Source organism: Equus przewalskii, chromosome 1 (genome assembly GCF_037783145.1).
Source record: "Equus przewalskii isolate Varuska chromosome 1, EquPr2, whole genome shotgun sequence".
NCBI classification, from domain to species: domain Eukaryota; kingdom Metazoa; phylum Chordata; class Mammalia; order Perissodactyla; family Equidae; genus Equus; species Equus przewalskii.
Genome location: NC_091831.1, coordinates 174,850,290 through 174,867,521, shown reverse-complemented (window position 1 = coordinate 174,867,521; position 17,232 = coordinate 174,850,290). Strand labels below are relative to the sequence as shown.

Genomic DNA, 17,232 nt, shown 5'->3' with positions numbered 1-17,232 from the left:
CCCTCTCATTTGAATAAAATAATTTAAAAGTATCTCTACCGGGATAGCAAAATTAATTAGATAATAAGTTCATTTGTGATTCTGGCTCTGATGTTTGCTGGCCCTCCAGTAGCTCAATATTGATCTGAAGAGCTTAAACACGATGAGTGAATGTAAATTTGAGAATTGTTTGCACTACCCGAAAGTTGGAATCAGAAAGATCATTCTATCATGTCAAGATGGAAGAAGAAAGATGGCAAATACCCATTTGTTTTAGTATCTGATCATATAGCAATAGGAATACTCTACTAGGCACAGCTTACATTTTGACTTACTATAAAATTGCTCTTTAATGATAATAGATCACATAAGTGAAGAGAAAATAGGCTAAAACAAGAAACAAAACAAAACAAAACAAACCCTTGGGAAAAGTATAGTCCTCCATCATTGCAAAGTTAATGAAATGAGAGATTTATCCAATTCTTCCTCCTCCAGCTGCAGTGTGGCACCCCTCGTAACAGTTTTCTGTTCCAATTTAAATATCGAGGGGCTTAAAAGCCAGAAGCAGGAATTCCGAGAATATGATAGCTTCGGGGCTGGGGCAGGGCGTGGATTTCATCAGCCTCAGCCAAGCAGGCTGGGTCAGGGGACTCCTGGGAGAAGAGGGACGCAGGGCCCCAGCTCCTACCTCGCTACTTTTGAGGAAGGGGATCACCTAATGCCTGAAGTTTCCCCACTGGGCCTCACCCCTCCTGTCCCTGTTTCTCCAAGCTCACGGCCACTGCCACCTCCCGCCACCAGCAGATAAGAACTTTAGCCTACCGTCTACCTCCACTAATTCCCTAGTCTGAGGTCAGGGGCTGGGCAGTCAGTGGGAGCCAGCCGTCAACTGTTTGAGCTTCAAATTCACATCATTGTTGTGTTTTCCTCTATTTGGAAGACTGAAGAAACGCAAGGTTTTATTGAAAGACAAATCTGATGAAGAAAGTATGTAATGCGTAAGAGCTAACGTGGATGTCTTAAACTTCCAAGTAAGAGTGTCAAATTTTAGGTTTACTATATTTTTCATGAATTGTTAAATAAAAGATACAGTGACTGTTTATTGTCTTCCAGTTAACTGCCCCTACAACACTACACAAGTGCCCCCAAACACACACACACACCCTACATCTTAAGAAGTTGCTGTGTAAGAATGAAGTTTGAATGTCAGTTGTTGGTCAATGAAGTAGATAACATTCAAAACTTTGTATTTCTCTTTCCATTGTGCACATACAACCTTGGCAATTAAATCATTAAACGGGCTAAATGAGCATCTAACATGTACTAAGCTCTAGAGGAGTTAAAAATCCAGCAGGGGAGAAGATCCTCAACAAATAACTACACACATCTTCCTAAATTCAATTGCAGTTGTGACAGTGCTAAAGCGTGGTGTGTCTGCAACCTTGGTTTTCATCCCCTCTCACATCAGAGTGGATCTTTCTCATGTACAGTCAATGTAGACCCATAAAGCACATTCAGGGAGAAAAAATCCTATGGCTTCAGATATATTTCTAACACTTATCTTATAAAAGCATAAATGTCCCCTGGGTTCAATAATAGGTATTTGAACACTCCTTCAAGGCTCACTTTAACTTGAGAGCAGATTACCGCTGTCGAGTAACTATGGAGAGCGTATGAAAACAAACCCTCCAGCTCCTATGGACTACTTCTTCTAAGCTTGCTCTTAGAAATGTTTCTCTCTGCCCCACATAAAATGGAAATGCAGTCTTCTGTTTCAAATAACAGGATTGTAGAAACACAATATTTCTAAGGTTAGGTCTGCTATGATCTAGTTTGAGAGTCCATCTAACCCCCTAGACTGAGAACAAAGAAAACCAAAAAAAAGTCTGACAGCTGGGACTTCATTCGAGTTTCTGAAAGTGTGCCTATCGCCCAGAGCCCCTAGTGCATCCACAGAATATCAATACAGCCATTAAATCCAAGAGCTAAAAATTCCACATAGCAACACAGAAAGGCAATCTTCCCAGAGAACATAAGCTCCACAAGTATAGGTCTTTGCTAAATTCCTCCCTGAGTTTTGCAAATAAGGCTCTTCAAACTCTAGAACTTTGTATCATCAGTGACTATCTGAATTTTTCTCTCTTTCTTAAGGCATACCAACACATTGAGACAGTGTTACAGTCAACACATCTGTTCAACCAAGGCAGAAGCAGCAATTCAGAAAGACAGACCTAACTTTAAAAAACCTGCAATTTTACATAATTACCCGTGGTTTTGCAATGGCGTCAGTTTTATGATATCCATCTCATAGATTTATATTGCTACATGGGGTGTCACTTTGAATTATTGCTAGATTAATAAAACTGCAAGACCAGGTTTAAGTGGAAGGTTTATGAAAAGTGTTTATGACAGGATCAGTCAGGCTTCGGGCAGGACTAAACTGAAACCTTTTACAGTTTGGGATTGAATTGCTTAATGAACCAATCAGCACTTTATTTTCTGCCTTCAGCCATACATTTTTTAAAATGATTCTCAACTATTAATCATCAGCTTAGACTCCCATAGGTACTAAATATAAACCTGTGTGAAACCTAAGCCCTCATGAAGAAATGCTATACTGTGTGTCTCAACGGAAAAAACATCCAAGAAAAACCTCAGCCTAACTCTTCAAACATGTCTCTGGGATTAGAAGCATCATTTTCTCTATGATAAACCTTTAGCGCCAGATACTCACATTTGGTCATGAGAGCGTTCCTACCCCCAAAGACACAATTTGAGTTGTTGCTAATTGCTCTCTTTAAGGCAGATCAAAAGCAATTAGCGGGATATTCCCTAATCAGCACTTTCAGAAATACACTGACTGTTTCTGGCAACTAAGGTACGCACATGGTAGAGGGGAATAACACTTCATTACAAGTGTTTGAGGACCTAACAATAAATAGTCTATTAGAAGTACTTAGCTAATTGGGGGAACTTATTAACCTCTAGAATCCAGAGAAGAGAGAGAGTAAATCATTTTTAAAGGTCTTTTAAAGAATAATACATGGGGTATGGCAGAACTATAACGTGCATTCTGATTACATAGATTTGGATAAACAATAGGATAAATAATCTTCCTTAAAATGAGTCATCTGCATACTGTAAAAGTGTTTCATGGCAAAACCATCCTATACAACAATGTTTAACCTATCCCTTATCAGTTGTATAAAGCAATCCTTAAACATTGTAAATGCAGTATACAGAAAATCATGAAAGTTCTCAAAAATTAAATTTTGTAAATATCAAATCAGTGTCTTGTAATCAACACAATGTTGTTATATTTGTAGACCATTCTAGCTATGTAAGTGGCTTCCCTCTACCATATAATTTTATCTTCATAACGAGATAAGGCAATGAAAGTTCAACAAGGTCCAGTGGCTCATCCAAGGCCCCAAAGACAGTAAATGGCAGAGTCGAGACTTGAGCAAGTATCTGTGGACTGTAAAATCTCAGAGGTTTTGCAATATATTCAACATCTCCTCTTCTTGAGAGCTAATACGTTTGTTACTTGAGAAGCGATGCATGGCCTGAGTTGCTAAGTAAGTAAATATGCTTTAACTACCTGGATTTTTATGTGGTGAAAAGAGCCCTGGGCCTGGGAGTCAAAACAATAAACAAATTCAGATCCTATTACTGCAATTTACTACTCACAGGCAACTCACTTTGCCTTTCTGAACTTGTGTTTCTGCATATAAAAAAAAAATCCATAAAATGTAATAAACTCATAAAAAATGCATTGAGTCTAATGAGAAAATAACTGTTAAAGATGCTCAAAAAGTGCTAGAAATATTAAACCTACATTATTTGCATCAAATTCATCTCCACCTCTTCAAAAGCATTGAATACCATGCTTTGTTTACAATGGGTACTTAAACACTTCCAAATATGCCAGAGTTTCCAAACAAAAAAAGCGTCTAAGCTATTTAATTAAAACAACTAGATATGCTGAATAATGGTTGAATTCAATTACCATTTTGCTGTTTGAGTGACCGGTATGAATGCACTGACTACAGTCAGTAACACAGGTTCTGGTCACAAAGAAGATTCTCACTTACTTAAAACATACTGAGAGGTTGAAGAGAACAATTTTCTCTATGGGGGCATTTTTTTTCAGCCCAGAAAAGAGAAAGCCAGAATATGAAATCAACATATAAAAACACGAAAACTACGGGCCAGCCCAGCGGCATAGTTGTTGGGTTCACACACTCCACTTCAGTAGCCCAGGGTTTGAGGGGTTTGGGTCCTGGGTATGGACCCAGGACCACTTGTAAAACCACACTGTGACAGCATCCCACCTAAATCAGAGGAAGATTGGCACAGATGTTAGCTGAGGGCCAATCTTTCCCACAAAAAAAAAAAAACAAACATGAAATTAAACATGAACTTGAGAAGGTTTAGAAAGCTGAGAAACAAGAATATTTGTAATATCCATAGCAGAAGTAAACACTTACGGGCTTACTTTGGTGTCAGGCATCCTGTTGAGCCAGTTTCAATCATGATCTCATTTAAGCTTCCCATAATCCCTGTAGGATAAGTATTATTACTACAATCCCATTTCACAGCTTCTGCTTCCAGAGATAAAATGATTTGTTTATGGGCACACAGCTAGAGGGGGCAGAGTTGATCCTGGCCCATTTCTACCCACCACACACCAGAGAGGATGGCTTCCATCCCCTTGCTGTCCCCATCACTCTCCCTCCAGCCCCCTGTTTCCTCCTCCAACCCGAGGTTCCTGGGGTGTTCCGACTTCACACAGTTTCTTCATCCCACCCTTCTCTTCAGAAATTGTTTTATTACTATATCCTACTATTATCCACCTTATATATTGGATACATACCTAGTTTATGTCCAGTATCATCAACATTTTCATACCTCTTTGTCTCATCCAGTTAAGGATAGAGTGTGATAAAGAAATAAAAATACAACTGTACTTGCCCCAATCTACATAAATATCCTCATTCCACCACAATTCGAGGGAAGAGTAGATGATAACTATGCAGTTCATGGAGGAATGATGAGTCAAGACCCATTTCTGCAGGGACACTGTAAGCCAGATACTGGCCTGATCCTATTGTAGGGGAAGTCTGAGCAGACACATCAGTTACCCACACCTACATTCAGCCCTCAAACGTGCTAACCTCTTACTCACCTCAAGACCTTGATTCTGCTAGAAGTCTTTCTCTTCAACTTCTGGGCCTTAGTTTAAATATTACAACCTCAGAAAGGTCTTCCCTGCCCTTCCATCCAGAAGAAATTCCCAATTATTTTCTCTCTCAGCACATGCTTGCTCTCATTGTAAATTTCACAATTTGTAATTGCTTCAAATATTCACCTCTTCACTTGTTATTGTCCTATAAGAGATGACTTTTTCCAAGCAAAATGTCACAACCACCACCCCTACCTAGCTCCAAAACGGTTCCATCACTTCTCAGTAAAACCTCTTAACCATCAGGTAGTTTCTCCCCATTCATCCTTCCTCCTAGTCTCTGGCAACCACCAATCTGCATTCTCTCTCTGCATATTTATCTATTCTAGATATTCACATAAATGGAGGCATACCATATGTGACTTTTCGTGTCACTTAGCATAATGTTTTGGAGGTTCATCCACATGATAGCATATTATGGCTAAATAATATTCTTTTGTATATATGTGCCACAATTTGTTTATCCATTCACTCACCGATGGACTTTTGTGCTGTTTCCATCTTTAGGCTATTACGAATAGTTACGGTTACTTTTTTTAAAAAAAGAAATACATTAAAGACACGTATTAAAGTATTTCCAGGTTAAATGATAGGATAACTAGGTTTCGTTTTATTAACACCTAACCAAAAAGTCAAAAGTAGATATAGATGAAACCAGATTGCAAACATCTTAATTGTTGAAGCTGGGAGATGAATACAGAGGGGTTCATTATACTATTCTCTGTACTTTTACATATGATTGAAAAGCTCCATAATTAAGAGCTGGGTTTTTTTAAAGGTTTGGGAAACAGAATATCTGAATTAGACTGTTGTTTCAGACTAATATACTCTATTAGTACTCCCTCCCAACCCTAACCTCTCAAAGTGTCACATGCAGAATGGGTGCCATGGCTAGCTAGGGAAAGAAAGTACTCTGGAAAGTTAGTAAAATACTGACTACAACCTGTTGGGAAAAAACATCATTAAAAATTTCCTCTCCACCCAGAAAGCCTCTCTACAAAGGTGGACGAGAAAGAAAGCAATGTTATCACTAAATAAGCATTAAGCCAGAATGTGATGCATACCTCGGACAAGCTGCTAAGAGATTGCAAAGATACATAGAAATCTCACCCTTCATATAGGTGAAGGGAGATGGAGGCACTATGGACAATCAGACCAGAGCAGCTTCCTCAAGATGTGAGTCAACGTGTCCGCTGCAGGCAGCACATGCGCCATCCTGTCTGTGTAAACATCTTATGTAACCTGTCTATGTAAAGATAGTCTGCTGGCTATATGCCACTTTTGTCTAGTAGTCATATAAAAGCGGCCACAAGGAGAGCTGTTGTGCACACCCCCACTGTCTGTTGCCCAGAGTGAATAAAGAGTATGTCTGTTTTGCCATCGGCTGCTCATGCCTTCTTCCAGTTCCCTGAGCCCCATGGTCCGGTCCTCAGCTGTTTCTCTCCTGCTTACACAGCCATGCAGATACAACCCGTTACAGGCATGTTCAAGATAAATGATAACTAGTCCTAAAGTAAGAGGAGTTGATGGCACCATTTGTCACATGTAGTTCATCCCAAATTCACTTGGTAATTGGGGTGACCATTTGCATTAGCTACTTCGCTTTGTCCAGAGGAAAAATGAACTTCTCATATCTTTACAACAAAAGGTAGCTTTGTAACTTGAAGGGAGGGGCCCAACAAAGTTAAGCTCTTACCCTCTCTGATTTGAACGTAGAAGTACTATCTTCTTTGTTTATATTTCAAAGATACAGCTCCCAGGTCCTGGCTAGAGGTGTATTTAGCTTTTAAGAAGTTTTACATACTTACATACATTTCAAAGAGACAGAGAATGAAATCACAAGTTTTCTAAAGTAAATGGTCTAACAAAAGTAGGCGGGAGGTCTTCCCTTAATTCCAACGAGGAGAATTAAGCCTGTTATTTCTCATTTGTTTTTGCCACTACAAGACCTTTGTGGTAGAAAAAGACAAATAACAGATTATTTCATTATAAATCACTACTATAGTGCTTTGTTTCTGAAGTACGTGACATCAACTTATGTAAAAGAATATTCAAGAGTCAAGAAATAAATCTGCCGGCCCAGTGGCGCAGTGCTTAAGTTCACATGTTCCACTTTGGTGACCCAGGGTTCGCCGGTTTGGATCCTGCGTACGGAAATGTCACCGCTTGGCAAGACATGCTGTGTAGGCGTCCCACGTATAAAGTAGAGGAAGATGGGCACAGATGTTAGCTCAGGGCCAGTCTTCCTCAACAAAAAGAGGAGGATTAGCAGTAGATTAGCAGTAGATGTTAGCTTAGGGCTAATCTTCCCCCCAAAAAATGAAAGAGAGAGAGAGAGAGAGAGAAGGAAATCTGCAGTTTGCATGACATGCACACCACGACAAAAACACTGAAGTAGATCTTCTCAAACTTCAACATGAATTTGAATGACCTGGAGATCTCATTAGATGCAGATTCTGACTCGTTAGGTCTGGGGAGGGGTCTGAGATTCTGCACGTCTAGCAAGTCAAAGCCCAGGCCGCTGCTCTACAGTGCATTGCCCATCAAGGCTCTGGATCAGTTATTCTCAAAGCTTAGTCCCCAAACCAGCAGCATCAGCATCACCAGGGAACTTGTTGGAAATGCCGATTCCTAGGCCTAGCCCCAGACTAGTGAATCAGAAACTATTCTGAACTGTAACAAGCCCTTCTGGTCATTCTTGGGTTCACTACAGTCTGCTAACTACTGCTGTAGACTGATGGTTCTCAAATTTAGATGAACATTGGAATCACCTGGGAAGTTTCAAAAAAATACTAACACCTGAGTTCCTCCCAACACTCCCCACCACCGCCCACCCCCACTCCCCCCCCCCCCAGAGATTCTGATTTAATTGGCTGTGGGGCAAGACCTAGGAGTTTTAAAATCTCCCCAGGTGATTCTAATATGCAGCAAAGGTTGAGAACCACTGAACTAGAACGTCAGCACCACACAGGCAGGAATTTGTGTGGTCATTGCTGAATCCCAAATGCCTAGAACAATGTCTGACACTAGTTGACATCCCATAAATATTTATTAAATGAATGAATGAATAAAAGGATGAGCAGACCCCGAGTTACTCTAAAAACTGTTTGCTTGATGATATACAGAGGAAATATCATATTAGTCATCTTTCTCTCCAATGGGAAATCTGTTTGCAGCTCAGAATACAGTGTAGATATGACCTTTCCCACCAAAACAAATTTGAAATACCCCTCATCATCACAGCAATGTTTTGGGGGCCAGAAAACAGACTCAAAGCTTACAGATCAGAAAAATAGTCAGAATGAAAACTAAACATAGCTATTAAATATAAGCAAAAAAATAAAGCATGAAGTTGGCAAGTTGTAGAGAGTACAGAAAGAGACATAATGCTATAGTAGAGAAATAAATAAAGGCTTAGGACCTGAAACTTTGAATAATTGCTTTGGCAGAGGATACAGTAGGATTCCAGATGAAAGCAAAATGGGAAATTTTAACTAGGGTGTCTGGAAAATATTTTCTAAGGGAGGAAAAAGATCGATGTGAAAACCCTACAGCACAGTATTCATAGTAGCTGTATGTAAGCACATACCGAGTTTATCAATAGCAAGATATGTAATTTTATAGGGAAGGTTCAATCGTAATCTCAAAACAAAATATTACTGCAACATTAACTTTCCACTACATTGTATGAGAAGAATATGTGCCCATTTTTTGTAGAGATGTAACAACAACAATGACAAAAACAGGCAAGGAACGTGAGACAGTCGTTTGCACATGTCAAACTTCCCTGCACTAACTCATCTCTCTGTGTATCTCCCGTCAACCACCGCACAGTGTGGGACGTTGAATTAAATGAGCTCTATGCCCAATTCAGTTTCTCAAGGAGAGTCTAATTCAATATTCAAACCAACATTGGGTGAACTTTTAGAAGGCTTACTTCACACTCCTGTAATACTTACAGGAATAAAGCCTGTCCAAATCGAGGGAATCAGCTGCTGAAACCTAGAAATTAAGCACAGGAAGTTAATCCCAGAGAAATCAGTGCACTGGGAAGAAGAATGAGAAACAGACTCATTTTCTCGAAATAGAGTTTAAAATGGGGCATTGTGCATAAAGAAAAAAAGCCAAGTTCCAGGTCTTAGGCTTAAGGTGCAAAATCAGAGTTAAAATAAGCCAAAAGGATAAAAATGCCCAGCTACTATACTTAAATTTCTTGAATTTCTCTTTATTAAGGGCTCTATTGTTCCCAAGGCTAGAGGATGTAGAAATTGAAATTTCCATTTAAAGGTAAGTGATCACAGCTGTGAGGGACATGCAGGAACAGGAACCCACACAGCACATTGTCATTTCCATAACTTCAGGGTAGTATAAAGTAGTCAAAAAAAGGTCCAAAGGGATCTTTAAGGGAAAATTAAATGGAACAAAATTGGAGGCCAGAAAATGGTTCACTGTAAATATATGACAGTTCTTTACACACAGAGGTAATATCATATATTTTAAGATTCAATACAAGGAAAACTCAAAAAAAACATAATAAATTACTTTCAAGGCTTTTCAACTAACAAATTCACAGAGAAACCTTTGTTATTTATTATCTTTTGAATTGAATTTTTTTCTATTTAACTTTCCTTCTTCATGACTCAGTATACAAAGACTAAATGTGAAAAGTCACAACTCTTGCAATATTTTGTCATCAAAAATCTATTCTCTTAAAGGTGGTAATATACAAGCTCTATGATTCAGAGAGGAAATTCAAATCCAGAGGTTCTGTAGAGAAACAAAGGGCCAGACAAGAGCACTTTCCCAATGAGCAGTTACATTTGGCGCTCAAGCTTCCAAACCAGATTAAAGAGGAATAGAATGGCTTTCCAAGAGACGCAGACAGGGAGCAAGGTCTGAGACAGCATTGTAGGAGAGAGGCTCTCTACACTTAGCCTGAGTAGGTGCACCCTGTTTGGTGCAGGAGGCCCCAGGAGTGGGGAAAGCATCCAGAGAAAAGTACCTAAGTGTTGGTTGTAGCATAAAGAGGTGGCTTGGTGTTCTGCAGAGCACCCATTGCTGTAACAGTGACGCAGCCAAATACGTAAAACTTGAATGGGCTATTTAACTTCTTAGAAAATAGAGCACAAATTCATCATTAGAGATTTAGTCAAAGGTGCATTTTATAGACTCCCAGGAAAGAACATGATACGGGCATAAGTACCTATCTATCCTGCCCCAGGTGTCATTGGCCCCTGCCTGGTCCCCACCTCCTATCTCCAGAAACAGACTTAAATATAAAAAGCCTTAAATATAAAAATAGGGAAACTTATCTGTCAACACTGGACTCTGTTGGTGGCAGTTTTAAACAATCTGCCACAAAGTTTCAGAAAATTCTGCTGAAAAAGTTTCAGATACACCAACTGAAATTTAAAACTTGTAGCAGAGACCATATTGTCTGATTCTTTTCTTCATCCTCACCATAGATGGTGATGTGCTCAGCTTAAAAATGAACAGCAATAACAAAACTCCTATATGTTTCCCAGCCACCCTCTTGCAGCCAGGAGTGGCAATGTGACTTGTTCTGGCCAACAGACTGAAGCAGAAGCCTGCTGGAGATTTCTGGAAAAGTCTTGCTTTCCAGACAGAGGTTCTAGCCCTTCCTCCTTGATCCCTTCTTCTCTGGTCTGGGGTACATTTTTGGAAGTGCACTGGCCTCAGCCTGAAAACTTTTGCATGGCACTCACTACAGAGCATTTGTGAAGTTCTAGTTCTTTAAATTATCAGTGTTAAGAAAACGTAAGATGGGAAGCTTCATAACATTGGCTTTGGCAATAGTTTCTTGGATATGACCCCCAGAGTTCAGGCAACAAAAGAAAAACAAATAAATTAGTCTTCATCAAAATTTAAAACTTTTGTGCCTCAAGAGAATAGAAAAGCAACCCACAATAAAAGGAGAAAATATTTTAAAATCGTGTATCTAGTAAGGGATTAATATCCATAATATATAAAGAACTCCTACAACTCAGTAAAAAAAAACTCAATTAAAAAATGGGGAAAGGACTTGGATAGATTTCTCCTAGGATGATATACAAATGGCCAATAAGCACATGAAAAGATGCTCAACATCACTAATCATTAGGGCAGTGAAAATCAAATCAAAACCATGAGATACCACTTCACACCCATTAAGATAGCTAGAATCAAAAAATGAGAAAATAACACGTTGATGAGGATGTGGAAAAGTTGAAACCCTTTTGCACTGCTGGTGAGAGTGTAAAATGGTATGGCCACCATGGAAAACAGTGTTAAGGTTCCTCAGAAAAACAAACATAGAATTATCATATGATCCAGCAATTTCACTTCTGGGTACATACCTCAAAAAATTGAAGGTAGGGATTCAAACAGATATTTGTACACTAGTGTTCATACAAGCATTAATCACAATAGTGGAAAGATGGAAAAAAAAACAAATGTCCCTCAACAGATGAATAGATGAACAAAATGTGGTATATACACACAATGGAATATTATTCAGCCTTAAAAAAGAATGAAATATGGGGCTGGCCTGGTGGTGCAGTGGTTAACTTTGCATGTTCCACTTTAGCAGCCCAGGGTTTGTCAGTTCGGATCCTGGCTGCGGACATGGCACTGCTTGGCAAGCCATGCTGTGGTAGGCGTCCTACACATAAAGTAGAGGAAGATGGGCACAGACGTTAGCTCAGGGCCAGCCTTCCTCAGCAAAAAGAGGAGGATTGGCAGAAGATGTCAGCTCAGGGCTAATCTTCATAAAAAAAAAAAAAAAAAAGGAATGAAATACAAATTAACAGTCATAAGGATGCTCACCGATCTTGGGAGAAGAATGGATGAACTCAGTGAGAACTTCAACAAAGAGCTGGAAAATATAAAAAATAATCAATCAGAAACGAAGAATACTGGAAATGAAAAATTCACTAGAGGGACTCAAAAGCAGAGTAGATGCTACAGAAGAACGATCAGTGAGCTGGACAAAAGACTAGAAGAAATCACCCAAACTGAACAGATAAAAGAAAAAAGAATGAGGACAGTCTACAGGACCTCTAGGACAACATCAAGTGTACTAACATCCATATTATAGGTGTCCCAGAAGGAGAAGAGAGAGACAAAGGGGCAGAGAATCTATTTGAAGATATAATAGCTTAAAACTTTCCTAACCTAAAGAAGGAAACAGACATCCCAATACAGGAAACACAGAAAGCACCAAACAAGATAAACCCAAAGAGGCCCACACCAAAACACATTATAATTAAAACGTCAGGAATTAAAGATAAAGAGAGAATCCTAAAAGCTGCAAGAGAAGGGCAACAAGTGACATACAAAGGAAGCCCCGTAAGACTATCAGCTGACTTCTAAGAATAAACCTTATAGGCTAGAAGGGAATGGCATGATATATTTAAAGTGCTGAAAGGAAAAAACCTACAGCCAAGAATGCTCTACCTGGCAAGGTTATCATTCAGAATGGAAGGAGAGACAAAGGGTTTCCCAGACAAGCTAAAACTAAAGAAGTTTATCACCAAGAAACCAGCCTTACAAAAAATGCTAAAGGGATTTATTTAGGTGGAAAAGAGAAGTCACGAATAGGAATAAGAAAATTACCAAAAAAAAGAAAAAAGCAACAAAATCACTGGTAAATGCAAATATACAGTAAACGTAGCAGATCAAACACCTATGAAGCTAAGATGAAGGTCAAAAGACAAAATTGCTACATTTATCTATTTCCATGATAAGAGGGTAATGGATACACACACACAAAAGAGGTTAGACATGATGTCAAAAACAAACTGTGGGAGGAGGGGAGTAAAAGAGTAGAGCTTTCAGCAAGAGGTCAAACTATAGAGACCATCAACTTAATATAAATTGCTATATACGTAGGTTATTATATATGAACCTGATGGTAATCACAAACCAGAAATCTATAATAAATACACAAAAAAATTAAGAGAAAGAAACCTAAATGCAATAATGAAGAAAGCCATCAAACCACAAAAGAGCAAAAGAAGAAGAAAGCAACAGAGAAGAACTACTAAAACACCCAAAAAAAAGTAACAAAATGGCAATAAGAACATACTTATCAATAGCTACTTTAAATGTCAATGTACTAAATACTCCAATCAAAACACACAGGGTGGCTGATTGGATAAAAAAATAAGACTCATATATAAATTACATACAACAGATACACTTCAGACCTAAAGACACTTACAAATTGAAAGTGAAGGTATGGGAAAATATACTCCATGCAAACAGCAATGAAAAGAAAGCCAGGGTGGCCATACTTATATCAGACAAAATAGACTTTAAAACAAAAACTGTAACAAGAGACAAAGAAGGGCACTACATAATGACAAAGAGAACAGTTTACAAGAGGGACACAAGGGAACAATATTTACAAGAGGATATAACTCTTGTAAATATCTATGTGCCCAACTTAGAAGCACCTAAATATATAAAGCAATTATTAACAGACATAAAAGGAGAAATAGTAACACAATAATACTAGGGGACTTTAACACTCCACTTACACCAATGGATAGGTCATCCAAACAGAAAATCAGTAAGGAAAGGTTGGCCTTAAACAACACATCAGACCAGATGTACATAGATATATAGACAACATGCCATCCAAAATCCACAGAATACACATTCTTTTCAAATGCACCTGGAACATTCCCCAGGATAGATCACATATTAGGCCCCAAAACAATCTCAGTAAATTTAAGAAAACTGAAATAATACCAAGCATCTTTTCTGACCACAGCAGTATGAAACTAGAAATCAACTACAGGACGAAAATCAGAAAAGCCTCAAATATGTGGAGATTAAAGAAAATACTACTGAACAACGATTGGACCAATGAAGAAATCAAAGGAGAAATCAAAAAATAGTTAGAGACAAATGAAAATGAAAATAGGGCAAGCCAAAATCTATGGGATACAGCAAAACTGGTTCAAAGAGGGAAATTTATGGCAATACAGACCTACCTCAACAAAATAAAAAATCTCAAATAGCCGATATAACAGTGCATCTAACAGAACTGGAAAAAGAACAAACAAAGCCCAAAATCAGTAGAAGGAAGGAAATAACAAAAATCAGAGCAGAAATGAATGGAGACTTAAAAATCAAAAGAAAAAAATCAATGAAACAAAGAGCTGCTTCTTTGAAAAGATAGACAAAATTGACAGACCTTAAGCCAGACTCACCAAGAAAAAAAGAGAGAAGGCTCAAATAAATAAAACCAGAAATGAAAGAGGTGAAATTACAACAGACCTATGAAAAGCTACACACCAACAAATTGGATAATCTAGAAGAAACGGATAAATTCTTAGAATCATACAACCTTCCAAAATTGAATCAAGAAGAAATAGATAATTTGAATAGACCAATCACCAGTAAGGAGATCAAAACAGTCATCAAAAACCCCCCCAAAAATAAGAGCCCAGGACCAGATGGCTTCCCTGGTGAATTCTACCAAACATTCAAAGAGGACTTAATACTATCTTTTTCAAACTCTTCCAAAAAATTGAAGAGAAAGGGAAGCTTCTTAACTCATTCTATGAAGCCAACATTACCTTGATACCAAAACCAGACAAGGACAAACCACACAAAAATTTTTTCTGGTGATATTCAATATCACTGATGAACATCAATGCAAAAATCCTCAACAAAATACCAGCAAATTGAATACCACAATACCTTAAAAAGATCATACACCATGATCAAGTGGGATTTATTCCCAGGATGCAGGGATGGTTCAACAACCACAAATCAATCAGTGCGATACACCACATTAGTAAAATGAAGCCTAAAAATCACATGATCATCTCAATAGATGCAGAGAAAGCATATGACAAGATACAGAATCCACTTACGATAAAAAAAAAAAAACTCTGAATAAAATGGGTATGGAAGGAAAGTATCTCAACATAATAAAGGCCATATATGACAAACTCACAGCTAATATCATTCCCAGTGGAGAAAAACTGAAAGCTATCCCTCTAAGGACAGAAACCAGACAAGGATTTCCACTTTCACCACTGTTATTTAACATGATATTTGAAGTCCTAGCCAGAGCAATCAGGCAAAAAAAAGAAATAAAAGGGATCCAAATTGGAAAGGAAAAAGTGAAACTGTCACTATTTGCAGATGACATGATTTTATACATAGAAAACCCTAAAGAATCTCCAAAAATCTTTTAGAAATAATAAGTGAATACAGTCAAGTTGCAGGATACAAAATCAACATACGGAAATCAGCTGTGTTTCTATACACTGAGAACAAAGTAGCAGAAAGACAAATTAAGAACACAATCCTATCTACAACTGCAACAAAATAAAATAAAATACCTGGGAATAAACTTAACCAAAGAGGTGAAAGATCTGTACACCGAAAACTATAAAATATTGTTGAAAGAAATTGAAGATGACACAAAGAAATGGAAAGATATTCCATGCTCTTGTATTGGAAGAATTAACATAGTTAAAACATCCATACTTCCTAAAGCAATCTACAGATTCAATGCAATCCCTATCAAAGTTCCAACAACACTTTTCACAGAAATAGAACAAAGAATCCTAAATTTATATGGAACAACAAAAGACCCCAAATAGCCAAAGGAATCCTGAGAAAAAAGAACAAAGCTGGAGGTATCATACCCTCTGATTTCAAAATATACTACAAAGTTATGCTAATCAAAACAGCATCATACTAGCAGAGAAAGAGACACACAGATCAATGGAACAGAATGGAGAGCCCAGAAATAAACCCACGCATCTATGGACAGCTAATTTTTGACAAGGGAGCCAAGAATATACAATGGAGAAAGAAAAGTCTCTTCAATAAATGGTGTTGGGAAAACTGGACAGCCACGTGCAAAAGAATGAAAGTAGACCATTATCTTACACCATACACAAAAATTAACTCAAAGTGACTTAAAGACTTGAATGTAAGACCTGAAACTATGAAAATTCTAGAAGAAAACATAGGCAGTAGACTCTTCGACATCAGTCTTAGTAGCATATTTTCAAGTTCTATGTCTGACTGGGCAAGGGAAACAACAGTAAAAATAAACAAATGGGACAACATCAAACTAAAAAGCTTCTGCACAGCAAAGGAACATCAGCAAAAAAGATAATCTATCAGTCTAGACAAGATATTTGCAAGCCATATATCAGATAAGGGGTTAATATTCAAAACATATAAAGAACTCATACATCTCAACAACAGAAAAACCAACAACCCAATTAAAAAATGGGCAAAAGATCTGAACAGAGATTTCTCCAGAGAAGATATGCAGATGGCCAACAGGCACATGGAAAGATGATCAACATCACTGATTATCAAGAAAATGTAAATTAAAACTACAATGAGATATCACTTCACACTCTTCAGAATGGCTATAATTAATGACAGGAAATAACAAGTGTTGGAGAGGATGTGGAGAGAAGGGAACTCTCATACACTGCTGGTGGGAGTGCAAATTAGTACAGCCACTACGGAAAACAGTATGGAGTATGCTCAAAAAATTAAGAATAGAACTACCATACGATTCAGCTATTCCACTGCTGGGTATTTATCCAAAGAATGTGAAAACATGAGTGAGTAAAGATATATGCACCTCTATGTTCATTGCAGTATTATTCACAATAGCCGAGACTTGGAAGCAACCTAGGGGCCCATCAAGGGATGAATGGATAAAGAAGATGTGGTACATATGCACAATGGAATACTACTCAGTCATAAAAAATGACAAAATATGGCCATTTGAGACAACATGGATGGACCTTGAGGGTATTATGCTACATGAAATAAGTCAGAGGGAAAAAGTCAAATACCATATGATCTCACTCATAAGTAGAAGATGAAAACAATGACACACAAACACATAGCAACAGAGATTGGGTTGGTGGTTACCAGAGGGGAAGGAGGGAGGTTGGAGGGCAGAAGGGGTGATTAGGCACATGTGTGGTGATCGATTGTAATTAGTCTTTGGG

The 17,232-nt window shown here is 38.1% G+C and overlaps 1 long non-coding RNA gene across 4 annotated transcripts in view; it reads right to left on the bottom strand.

Moving 5' to 3' along the window:
- Positions 1-6,463, bottom strand: part of LOC139084807 (uncharacterized) — a 121,591-nt gene extending 115,128 nt beyond the window's left edge. For 2 of the 4 annotated variants that reach the window (XR_011542578.1, XR_011542571.1), the window contains exons 1-2: positions 6,289-6,463; positions 4,470-4,541 (exon numbers count right to left, since the gene is read on the bottom strand). This is a non-coding gene — a long non-coding RNA (uncharacterized lncRNA). The remainder of the gene's footprint in view (positions 1-4,469; positions 4,542-6,288) is intronic. The other 2 variants (XR_011542582.1, XR_011542583.1) reach the window with 1 other exon arrangement.
- Positions 6,464-17,232: the final 10,769 nt, after the last annotated feature.